Source organism: Furipterus horrens, unplaced genomic scaffold, assembly GCF_987537825.1.
Source record: "Furipterus horrens unplaced genomic scaffold, mFurHor1.1.pri manual_scaffold_1, whole genome shotgun sequence".
In the NCBI taxonomy this organism is placed as follows: domain Eukaryota; kingdom Metazoa; phylum Chordata; class Mammalia; order Chiroptera; family Furipteridae; genus Furipterus; species Furipterus horrens.
In genome coordinates, this window is record NW_028327171.1 from 142,591,839 (window position 1) to 142,605,023 (window position 13,185).

General features: G+C 39.9%; 1 pseudogene; it reads right to left on the reverse strand.

Annotated features, from left to right (window-relative positions):
- Window positions 1-11,682, reverse strand: part of LOC150021993 (large ribosomal subunit protein mL48 pseudogene) — a 53,078-nt pseudogene extending 41,396 nt beyond the window's left edge.
- Between the last annotated feature and the right edge of the window lie 1,503 nt (window positions 11,683-13,185).

Here is a 13,185-nt window from a genome sequence, read left to right on the forward strand (position 1 = left end):
ATTATCTCCAGTGTTTTGAACTCTTCATCTATTAGGTTGGCTATCTCCTCATTGCTAAGTTCTCACACTGGAACCTTGATCTGCCCCCCACTTTTGGGTCATACTTCTCTGTCTCCTCAACTTGAAAGCTTTCTGTGTTTGCCTGTATCTTAGGTAGAGCTGTCATACCTGTTACATTGTAAGTAGTGGAGCCTTAGCTACCCATCAGTGCTGGGTAACCCGTTTCACCATTTTGTGGCACTTTATGTGGAGGAGGGGTGTGAGAAGGAACAAGGTCACTTACCTAGCACTCACCCCTTTTCTAGGCAGTTCTCCCACTTCCTGTACTGAACAAGCTGACTGTTGAGAGACCAGCAGTTTCTCTCTCTGCCTCAACCCCCACTGGTTTCAGTCAGAAGCAATGTGGCTCTATTTTCCCCAGTACTGCAACCTTGAGCTGTGCAGTCTGGCTGAGGCTGGGATTGCTTCCCAGGTTTCCCTCATACTTTAAAAATGTATGACTTTGCTTTTCACTATGGTCACAGCCCCTGCACCACTGTTGCCACTGCCACACTGTGTCCTCCTCTCCCCCCAGCTCTGCCCCTCCTACCTGGCTGGATGAGTATTTCTTCTTTATTTCTTCATTTGTTGAACTTCCATGTAGTTCGATTTTCTAGAACTTCTGTTTTTGTTGTTGTTTTTTGTAGTGTTGAGGCAGTTGTAAATTTCTTCTCAGTTGTGAGGGAGGTTCAGTGTGTCTTCTTATTCCTCCATCTTGGCTGGAAGTTTCTGCCCTTTTCATTTTGATGATTTCTTTGGCTATGCAAAAAAAAATTAATTTGATGTAATCCCATTTACTTAAAAAATGTTTTTCCTTTATTTTCCTTGCCATAAGGAATATATTGGCAAAACTGTTTCTACATGGGAAGTCTGGAGTTTTACTGCCTGTATTTTCCTCTACGACTTTTATGGTATTACAATGTATACTTATGTCCTTTATCCATTTTGAGTTTATTCTGGTGTATGGAGTTACTTGGTGTTCTAGTTTCTTTTTTTCATGAATCAGTCCAGTTCTCCCAACACCATTTACTGAAGAAATTATTTTTGACTCCACTATATGCTCATGCCCCCTTTGTTAAATATTAATTGAGCATAGAGACATGGGTTTATTTTTGGGCTCTCTATTCTGTTCCACTGCTCTATGTGTCTATTCTTATGCCAGTAGCAGATTATCTTGATTATAGTGGCCTTATAGTTTGATATCAGGTATTGTGATCCCTCCTACTTCGTTCTTTTTTGAAAGATCGCTGAGGCTATTTGAGGTCCTTTTTAGTTCCATGTAAATTTTTGAAGTATTTGTTCTAGATTTGTGAAATATGTCATTGGTATTTTAATAGATTGAGTTGAATCTATAGATTGCTTTGGGTAGTATGCACATTTTTTTTACGTATATTTTATTGATTATATTGTTACAATAGTTCCAATTTTTCCCCTTTGCTCCCCTCCGCCCAGTACCCCACTCCCCTAACAATCCCCCCCCCAAGTCCATGCCCATGGGTCGTACATAAAAGCTTTCCTGCTTCACCCTTTCTTATATTCTTTTTTTTTAATAATTAAATAATTAATTATTTTAACAATAAAAAATAACAATCCCTTCCTCTCAGACTTAAGACCCTTTATAATCTTATAAAGGACAATGGGCAAAGGTCTCGAGCTCCTCTAGCTGCTTCAAGCTGGACATGTTTGTCATCCTACCTACTCTTGGGTGAGAAATCCCTAATAAGAGTGGGAGTGTGGAGGGGAGGGTGGCCTTTCCACATGAGGAACGATTGTACAGACTCCAGGTAGGTTGGCTGTCCCTGGACAATGGCATGCTTGAGTTAGAAGGCTGGCATCCTTGTTGTATTCTGGAGGCAACAGATTTGGCAACAGGGTTAAAGGACATCATTCAATCCATAACCACTAGATGACAAAAGACAGGTATTAATTTTTCAATGTCCCACATTAGGGAAAAGAAGGGCTTCTTTGGAGGAAGGTGTGCCAGGTACATCTCACCTGTCCAAAACCCTTTTGCCCATTCTACTTAGTTTGGGCTGAGGGAAATATTTTAGGTTTCCCCCCCTCTCAGGCTTTTGGGCTCTTTCTGTCCAAGCCTTTAGAACAGAAAAGAGAAATCAGTTTTAAAATGAAGCCCACAGACCACCCCATTCTTCACCAACTCAACCACTTAGTTCAGCCAAACCATTGAGTCTCAGGAGGCAGCAATGCAGACAGGATTAAGTGAGGCTTATACATACAGACAATCACTCAGGTAATGAGATCGTAGGCTTATGCCCTTTGAAAACAGAAAACTCATTTTAATTTATGTAACATAACCCACATACAAGTCTCTAAATCTACAGGACTGTCTTATTGGAAAGACATCCAGTTGCAAGGCATTTGAAATTCTTCTTGCCTGAAAATTAAACATCTTTGATAATGCCACAGACATAGTTTAACTTTCAAATGAAAACAAATTTTAAATTAAAAAGAAACTTTAAAGATGGTTAGCTGCACTACTTTGTAGTCCACCACTGAGCATTGTGATTTTCCTTGAATCACGATTTTTCTCCCTAAGATTATCCTCCTTGTCATTAAAGGGACTGCATTAAGTCAATTTTTACTTCATCACATTCATTTGCATAAACACAACAAGAGCAGAAAATGATCACTTATGATCTTTAGTTCTGCTTTTCTGGAACTTATGCAAGGAACATTTAGGGTGACCTTCAGTCTGCCCTTCAAGGCACAGAAGCAGAACCACATACTTGGCATTCAGCCTTCCATGTAAACACCTGTCTTTTCTAAGTTCTTCTGGTTTTCCACTGTACCTTAAGGTCCCATCTAGCTATCTTTCAGAAAACAACATTCATTCCTTCCCTGGAAAGATGGCCATGGACCACGCATCCATCCAAGGTATCAGGCCTTTTATCTCATGGACCTTTATTACCTTTGAAAGTCAATCCCAGTTCCTCAGGGCTTTTTGGTAACAACCAAAGCCCAAGCATGTCTCCTTTAGGCATGACATTCCAGTCAAAGTCTTAGTTAAAAAACAAGACAAAACAAAAAAAAAACCTCTATTAACAAGTGGTCTTATTAGTTTTATGCAAAGAAACATGTCATTACTTACTTCTTTAGAATGCTAAACTCTGGAAGGATCAGATAGGGAGAAAAATGTACAGTGTGAATGAAAATCCTTGTCCTCCTAATATTCACTGAACTGGTATTTCTATTCTTTATATTTCCATTTTTTCTCCCACTAAAAATTTTTTTTTTTTGTTTTTCCATTACAGTTGTCCCACTTTTTTCCCCTTCTTGCTTCCCTGCACCCTGCCACCCCTTCTCCCACATTCAGTCCCCACCCAGTTGTCCATGTCCATGGGTCATTTATACATGTTCTGTGACTAGACCCTTCCCCTTCTTACCCCCTTCTCTCCCTCCCATCTCCCCCTTTTTTACTGTTAGTTTATTCCTTGTTTACATACCTCTGGTTCAATTTTGCTCATTTGTTTGTGTTGTTCATTAGTTTCCTATAATAGGTGATAGCATAAGGTATTTTTCTTTTGTTGTCTGGCTTATTTCACTAAGCATAATTCTCTCTAGTTCCAACCATGTTGTTGCAAATGGTAGAAGTTACTTCTTTCTTTTAGTACTTATTCATTGTCATTTTCCCCCTCTGTACTTGTGTTCCTCTATGTCTCTCTCTGTTTCTTCATCTTCTTAAAGCAGACCCTTTAGCATCTCTTGCAATGCTGGTTTGATGGAGATGTATTCTTTTAGCTTTCTTTTGTCTGGGAAACTTCTTATTTCACCTTCCATTTTAAATAAGAGTCTTGCTGGGTAGAGTATCCTTGGTTGTAGGCCTTTGTTTTCCTTTTCTTGGAATATTTTTTTGCCATTCCCTTCTGGCTTGTAGTATTTCTGCTGAGAAATCTGCTGATAGCCTTATTGGAACTCCCTTGTATGTTATTAGTTGTTTCTCTCTTGCTGCTTTTAGGATTCTCTCTTTGTCTTTGAATGTTGCCATTTTAATTATGATGTGTCTTGAAGTGGGCCTGTTTGGGTTCATCTTCATTGGGACCCTCTGTGCTTCCTGGACTTGTGTGACTCTTTCTCTCCTCACGTTAGGGAAGTTTTCTGTCATTAGTTTTTCAAAGAGGTTTTCTACCCCTTGCTCTTCTTCTTCTCCTTCTGGAATTCCTATGATATGGATATTATTACATTTCATGTTATCCTGCAGCTGTCTTTGAACCTCTTCAGTCTTGTTCAGTCTTTTTTTCATTTTGTTGCACTCTCTGGGAGTTTTTGTCTAAGTTGTCCTCCAGCTCGCTGATCCAATCTTCTGCTTCCTCTAGCCTGCTTTTAATTCCTTCTACCGTGTTCTTCAATTCAGAGACCATATTCTTCATTTCCTCCTAGCTCCTATTGATAGCTTCCATGTCCTTTTTCATGCTGGTGTAATTCTCAGTAAGTTCCTTGCAGTTTTTCTGGAGTTCTTTGTAGTTTCCGCTGAGCTCATTGAGCTTCTCCATAATCCACGTTTTGAAATCCTTATCTGATAGTTTGTTCCCCTCTATTTCATTTAGCACTCTTTCTGGGGATTCTACCTTTCCTTTCAGTGGGGGGTTGTTTCTCTGTCTTCCCATTTTTTGTGACTCCTATTGTTTGTTGGTACTTCTTAGAATGATCTGCACTTCTTGGATCTGCCCCTAGTGGCGTCAGATCCTGTACCAGTCTTGGCCTAGGCAGCCTGTTGGAGACTTCCAGGGATCTACTGTCTTTGTCTGTCTTCTTTAGTTGTTAATCTATTCAATCTGTGATTAGCTGTCAGGCTTAAGGACCTTGGGTGTGGCAGCTTAATTCCTGTAGGCAGGGCTTTTCCTTCCCCTCAGGCTGATGCCACTTGGAGGGGAACAGTATGCCTGCAGGGTGGGGATGGTCAGCACTGGGACCCAGCTGGCTTCCCCCTCCAGCTCTCCCCCCCAAAGCCACCACACCAAACTCTCCCCAAGCATCTCCAGCCCTCTCCGCCTTCCCTCCATCTGAGCCCAGGGTAAGTGGGGGCAAAATATTTTTGTATGTGATCTGCTTAAGAGCTCTTTTTCTCCAGCTGTTTCTCTCCAGCTAGCAAGAAACTCTGTGGCTTTTAGCTTTTCTCAGCTGGATACTATTTTACTCTGTTGCTGTAGGCTGGGAAGCTCAGCTGGGGGGTTAGACCCTGCCCTTCTCAGGGGGAATCCCGGGCTGCTGAGCTGTTTCTCAGTCCCTTCAGCTGCCAACCGTGTGAGCTCAGCCAGCCCTTCCGCTTCTCCGCACTCCCTATCAGTCACGTTGTGATGTAGTGGCCTTTTCTGTCTCACCGTGGTTATAAGACTTCTCTCCAGCCTGTGTTCGGTTGGTTATTTCAAATGATTTCTCCAAAATTAAGTTGTAAATCAAGACTAGTTCTGGAAAGAGGTTAGTGTAGATTCCACTTACTCCTCCAGCATCTTGTTTCTCAGTATGCACATTTTAATGATATTAATTCTTCCAATCCATGTGCATGGTATATGCTTCCATTTATATGTAACTTCCTCAATTTCTTTGATTAGTGTTCTATAGTTTTGCAGGTACAGGTCTTTTACATCCTTGGGTAAAGTTATTTCAAAGTATTTTATTTTTCTTGTTGCTATAGTAAGTGGGATGTTTTTCTTAGTTTCTCTTTCTGATAATTTATTGTTGGTATACAGGAATGCCATCAATTTCTGAATATTGACTTTCTATTTCACTGCTTTGATGAATTCACTTAATAAGTCAAGTATATTTTTGGCAGAAACTATAGGGTTTTCTCTCTCCACTATCATGTCATCTCAAAATCATGATAGTTTTACTTCCTCCTTTGCAATTTAGATGCCCTTTATTTATTGTTTATTTTTTCTTGTCTAATTGCTGTGGCTAGAACTTCCAGTATTGTGTTGAATAAGAGTTGTGAAAGTGGGTACCCTTGTCTTGTTCCTCATCTTAAGGAAAACACTTTTACTTTTTGCCCTTTGTATATGATGTTGGCAGTAAGTTTCTCCTATATGGCCTTTATTATGTTGAGGTATGCTCTTTCTATTCCCATTTTGCTGAATGTTTTTATCATCAATGGGAGCTAGATTTTGTCAAATGCCTTTTCAGCATCTACTGATATGATCATATGATTTTTGTCTTTCATTTGTTTATGTGATGTATTACATTTATTGATTTGTAAATGTTATACCATCTTTGCATCTCAGGGATGAATCCCCCTTGATTGTGGCATATGATTCTTAATTATCTCTGGATCCAAATCACCAATATTTTGTTCAGGATTTTAGCATCCATGTTTTTAAGAGATATTTTAATTTTCTTTCTTTGTTGTGTCTTTACCTGGTTTTGTAATTAGGATAATACTAGCCTTATAAAAAGAATTTGGGGTTTTTCCCTCTTCTTGAATTTTTTGGAATAGTTTGAGAAGGATAGATATTATTTATTGAATATTTGGTAAAATTTGCCTGTGAAGCCATCCAGTTCAGGTCTTTTGTGAGCCAGGAATGTTTTGGCTACTGCTTCAATTTTACTTGTTGTTAATGGACTGTTTAGGCTTTTTGCTTCTTCTTGATTCAGTTTTGGGAAATTGTATGTTCCCAGAAATTTGTCCATTTCACCTAAGTTGTCTAGTTTCCTGACGTATAGTTGTTCATAGTCATTTCTTACAATTCTTTTTATTTCTGTAGTATCAGTTGTTACTTCTCCTCTTTCATTCAAATTTTATTTATTTGAGTACTCTCTATTTTTTTTCTTGATGAATATGGTTAAAGGTTTGTCAAATTTGTGTATATTTTCAAAGAACTAGGTCCTGGATTCAATTACTTTTTGGATTGCTTTTATAGTCTACATTACTTAATTCTGCCCCGATCTTGATTATGTCCTTCCTTTACTCACTCTGAGCTTCATTTGTTGTTGTTTCTACACTTTTTTTAGATGTAGGGTTAGTTTGTTTATTTTATATTTTTTTTATCTTTTCTAGGTAGTCCTGTATTGCTATGAACTTCTTTCCCAAGACTGCCTTTGCTATGTCCCATGGGTTTTGGGTTGTTTTCATGTGTTCATTTTAATTTATTTCCAGAAATATTTTTTCTTTCTTTTTTGATTCCATTATTTAATAACATACTATCCAGTCTCCATGTATTTGCATGTTTTTGAGTTTTTCCTTGAGTTTGGTTTCTAGTTTCAAGCTATTGATATTCAAGGAGATGCCTAATATGGCTTCAATTTTATTGAATTTTTTGAGGCTTGTTTTGTGTCCTACCATGCGGTCTATTTTAAAAAAATGATCTATGTCATTTGAAAATAATGTATACTTTGCTTCACTGAAATGAAGTGTTTTATAAATCTCAATTAAGTTCATTTCATCTAGAATGTTGTTCAATGAGACAATATCCTTGTTGATTCTTTGTTTGGAAGATCTAGCCATTGTTGCCAGGGGAGTGTTAAAATCCCCTACAATGACTGCATTGCTGTTGACCTTCTTCTTAAAGTTCTCCAAGATTTTCCTCATGCATTTAGGTGCTGCGTGCATATATCTTTACAAGGGTTATATCCTCTTGTTGGATCATTCCCTATGTATTATATAGTAATCTTTGTTTCTTCCTATGGCCTTTGTTTTGAAGTATATTTTGCCTGATATAAGTATTGCTACCACAGCTTTTTTTATTTTTTATTTTTTTATTTCACGTCCATTTGCTTGAATTATTTTTTCTATCCCTTCACTTTCAGCCTGTGCAGATTTTTTTTTCGGAGGTGGGTCTATTGTAGAAAGCACATATAGAGATTGTTTTCTTATCTACTTAGCTACCCTATGCCTTCTGCTTGCAGCACTTAATTCATTTACATTTAAGATTATTATTGATAGATATTTTCCATGTTTCCTTTTTGTTCCTGTGCTCTCACTCTCTCTCTTTCTCTCTATTTCTTTTTCTTCTTAAAGTAGTCCCTTTAGTATCTTGCAGTGCTGGTTTGATGGAGATGTACTCTTTTAGCCTTCTTTTGTCTTGGAAGTTCTGTATTTCACCTTCCATCTTAAATTAGAGCATTGTTGAGTAGTCTTGGTTATTTTTTATTACTTGCAATATTTCTTGCCAATTGCTTTTGGATGGTAGTGTTTCTGTTGAGAAATCAATTGATAGCTTATCAGAGCCTTCTTGTATGTTACTAGTTGTTTTATCCTTGCTGCCTTTAAGATTCTCTCTTTGTTTTTAATTTTGCCATTTTAATTATGATATGTTTTAGAGTGGGCCTCTTTGGGTTCATCTTGATTGGAACCCTCTGCATCATGAACTTGTGTGATATTTTCTATCACCAAATTAAGGAAGTTTTCTGTCATTACTTTTCAGAGATGTTTTCTATCTTTTGTCCTTTTCTTCTCATTCTGGTAATCCTATTATACAAATGTTGTTATGTTTCATGTTGTCCTAAGTTCCCTTAAACTATCATTATTCCTTGTGAGTCTTTGTTTTCTTGCTCTACCTGGGTTTTTTCCTACCATGTGTTCATCTCACTGATACAATCCTCTGCTTCATCTAGCCTGCTTTTAATTCATCCTAGTGTATCCTTCAATTTGGATATTGTGTTCTTCACTTCCTCCTGGTACTTACTCATAGTTTCTATGTCCCCTCATGCAGCTATAGTTCCCACTAAGTTCCGTGTATATCCCATAAAGTTCCTTGTCATTTTCACTGAGTTCTTTGAGCATTCCTATAACCATTATTTTGAACTTTGTCTGTTAGATTGCTTGCCTCAATTTCATTTATCTCTTTTTCTGGGGATTCCTCCTTTCCTTTTGAATGGGGGTTGTTTCTTTTTCTCCCCATTTTTATGTGACTCTTTTTTGGTTTGTTTCTATGTCTCAGATTGCTCTGTTTTGACTGCTTGTCTTCCTGAGGTGAACTTCTGTGGAAGAAGTTTTGTGGGACCTGGTGGTTCAGTCTCTTTGATCTTCTAATTTGGATATTCTAGGGATGCCCTTTCTTTAGTTGATGTGGGCTGTCTTGTTATATTTTGGCTTTAATTATTGATGGCTCATTCATTGGTGGATATTCCGCTCCAGCTAGCTAATTGAGAGCCACAACCCCACCACATCTTGTATGCTGTGTACAAATGCTGGCCTAACAAGGCAAAACTACCCAGTAAAACAAACCACTGCCAGTAAATATACCCCCATATGACATCAGCAATGTCAACAACAAATATTAATAAAGATGGAAAGAGAATAAGAATATTATATGATAGGAAAGGAATACAAAATGACTAAAGGAGAGAAGAGTGATTTTGAGAGGGAAGCAGGAGGGGAAATAATAAGAGTAGGAAATAGAATCAAGGCAAATAAAGAGAGAAAATAAAATTTAAAACATAAGTAAAAAAAGGAAGGGTGATGGCAGAATGGAGTGAAAAAAGAGAAGGGTGTAATATGAGTTTTGAAACAAAATAAAATAAATAGTTAACCAATAGGAACAAAATAGAAGGAAAAAACAGAACAGGGCCAATGACAACAGGTAAACAAATATTAATGAAAGTGGAAAGAGAATAGAGAATATGAGATGTCTACAGTAAAGTAAAATGATTTTGAGAGGATAAAGGAAGGAGAAATCATAAGAATAAGTAGTAGAATCCAAGCTAAGAAAGGGAAAAAATAAAATTCCAACCTCAAATAAGGAAAAGTAGGAGGAAGACAAAATGGAGGAAGACAGGAGAAGAGTAACCTATGAAATTTGAATTTAAAAAATAGTGAACAAATAGGAGTAAAATTGAAGAAAAACAGCAATAATCACAATATCCACACCAGACAAGCAACAATTAATAAAGGGGGTAAGAAAATAAGAATATTATAAGAAAGAGGAAAAATTGAGCTGATTAAACAAAAGAAAGATGATCTTAAGAGGATAGAGGGAGGAGAAATAGTAAGAGTAAGGAACAGGAACAAGGCACAGAAAGGAAGAACATAAAATTTAAAACAAAAATAAGAAAGGGCAGGAAGAAGGCAAAAGGGAGTAACAGAAGGGAATGGTACAATGTATTTGAAATAAAAATACAAAAATATGAATATAAAGAATAAAAAATAAAAACAAAAGTAGTGAATTAGTTGGAATTGAAGAAAAAGAAGAAATGTTAAAAGATTATGCAAAAGAAAAAAATAACAAATTCTGAAGAAGAATTAAGTAGAATTCATTTCAGCAGAGTTTGGTCTTTCCCTTCTATCTTTTCCTTCTGGGTCTGCCTGTCTTTTTATCAGCTTAAGGTCCAGGTTTGGGTCATCCAACTTCTGGCAGCACCACATGTACCACCTCACCTGCCTGAGAGGCGCTGTTCGTTCTTCTGGGAAAATTGTGGGTGTGACCCCCTGCCCCTGCAGCAATCTTCTTGGTCTGTCCCAGCTTATTTACAATAATGTATAATTTCTGGTGAACTAGCTGTCCATTTCAGGGAAGGGATTGTCAGAAAAAGGTCCTGACTGTATGTGGCCAAGGTTTCAGGTTTCAACATGAAGTTGGGCCTACTTCCGAATTGTGACTTCCGGTTAGCTGATTCAGCATGTGAGTTCCAGTAGCTGATTCAGCAGGGGTTGTGTAACCACTGATGTAACTACTTCTAGTAGCTGGTTCAGCAGGTGATGTCACCACTTGGCTAGAAGTCACCTTTGTGTAACAAGTGTATATAAACCCATGGCACTATAGAGTAGGTGTGAGAGTGTACCGCCAGCACTCTTGGACATGCCACACCAATAAAGTATTCAAAAGCTCCCCAAGGCCCCACGGAAGCTTTTCTCTGCCACCAGATCAGAGCCCACCTCACTATTCTGGGGTCTTGGACCCAACAGGGACCAATCTGTGTAAGAAGGTCAGCTCTTTCCTGCTTTGTGCTGATGGCAACTCTGTGAGCTGCGGCTGGGAGGGGTCCTAATTCTGCCTTGCTGCACCAATTTCTGACCTCCCTGCCTTGCTGACCTCCATGGAAAAGGCCAGCCCCATGACCCACTGTATTCTGTCTCCATTGGAGAAGCACAAAATGGACCCTTTTGGCAGTTCTCTTCCTGTCTTCCTCCTGTGAACATGCACCCTGCAGGGCATTCTTGAGCCTGTCCTTCCTGTTCTACTGGATGCTCTGGATGCATGCTTGCAATCCGGCAGGAGGTGGGGGCTGAGTACTCCCTTCCTTTCCCAGAGGTTTGAGCTCTGCCAGGGAAGGGGGTTCTGCCCGGCTGTAAGATATGTTGTTACAGAAACAGGGGTGTCAAAAAACAAACCCCAGAGTTTGCGGCTGGGGGACGGGGAAAAGGAAGCAGCTTTTAAGATGCCTTTGCATGCCTGGGGCTAGTTGCTAGTGTCTTTGTTATGCAGAATGGCTTTGATACTTCCAAGGCCCAAGAAATGGGAGGAGTCTTAAATTGTGGGATGGTATGGAAGGACCCTACAGAGCCTGTGTAGGGTTTTGTGAATGGTCAGAACTGGTTGCAACATCCACTGTGTCAGAGGACGCAGTCAGGGATATATAAGCAGCTGTGGACATTTTAGCTCCGACTCTTGCTTGCTTGCTTTCGCGCTCTCCCTCCACGTTGTCTGGAGGAGGGGGCTCTCCAGGTTGCTCTCTCTCTTGCACTCCCTTCATGCCACTTGGTTAAGGGGCCTTCTCCATGCGGTTTTGAGAAGCTAGGTTCTCCATGCGGATTAAAGAGGCTGAGTTCTCCATGCGGTTTTGAGACGACTCTCCAGGCCGCTTTAAGAAGCTCTTGCCACGTGGTTTTGAGAAGGACAGCAGATCCACGCAGTTTGCAGGAAGAGGGCAGTTTGCAAGGAGGTTGAGAATCCAGGCGGTTCTGCATTAAAACCTGGAGGGCACCACGGCACAGAAAGGACCTCCCCAATCAGAATTGAATGATTGGCAGCTACTGGTAAAGCTGAACTGTGCCTAGGAAGTGAGGAAATGGTGTTTCTGACTTTTCTAAGGCTGGCCTGGTTTGGTAGGGGGAGGCAGAACTATGTGTTTGTGGGTATTTTAAAGAACATAAGACTCAACAGCAGAAATTCGCAAATAATCTAAATCTATTTAACTGTTAAATAAATAGTTCTTTTTCTTTTCACTAAGCTCTAGTACTGAGAGTTGTAATTCTGGTGGCGGGCAATCTGGCCCATAACTAAATGGCCTGTGGGTTCTGTTTCAATCGGAGCAGCTCAGAGGTTCTGTTACAATTGCAGGCGCTCAGCTCTTGCCTGTCTAATTCCCAGCCCACTACCCTCTCAGTAGACACAGTCTACTGAACCCTCCGTTTTGTGTATCCCCCAGCTTGCTCACCGCTTTGGGCTGAGGTCTAGAAATCCCTTTGCTGTGCAACTTGCTGACCTCCTTGCACAGCTGTATTCAGTGGGAGCAAACTGTGCTTTCTGTCTTGTCCCTTTCCTGGCAGAGCAGCTGTGCACAGGGAAGCACACTTTAGCTTCCCTTCTAAAAAGTTTCTCTGTGGCACACCCACTGCAGTACCAAGTCACTATCCAGTTTTTTGCATGTACTACCTCTCCCAAAAGCCAAAAGCCTCTCACAGTCACAGCTAGCTTCAGCCTGCCTCTGCCCTACCTAGGGGTCGCCTCTGATCCTTTTGGGAGAGAGGTAGAGCCCCCCTCCTGGTTGGCATTTGTTGCTGAAGCTGTGGATGTGCTGCTCACTGTGTGTGTGTAGCCTGGATTTCCCAGACTTTGTATACGTTCCAAAATCACTCCCAGACTGGGTCTGGGGATTGGTTCCCTGCCCTGCAAGGGGAGGGAGCCAACAGGTTGCGAATTCTGACTAGTTTCTCTGCAGCTGCAGGCAGAGGGAATATTTCCCCTTGCACTTATAAAATCTCCTTTCCACCCATTGTGAAGCAACTTCAGAAGTTTGGCATACAAGCTTCATATCACCTAAGATTCCATTGATTGTTTAGGTTATTTTTAAATTTATTTATTTATTTATTTGTTTGTTTGTTTATTTATTTTTAGAGAGAGGGGAAAGAAGAAAGAGAGGGAGAGAAACATCACTGTGTGGTTGCCTCTCATCTGTGTCCCCAACTGGGGACCTGACGTGCAACCTAGTCATGTTCCCTGACTGGGAATCGAACCAGTGACACTTGGTTCGCAA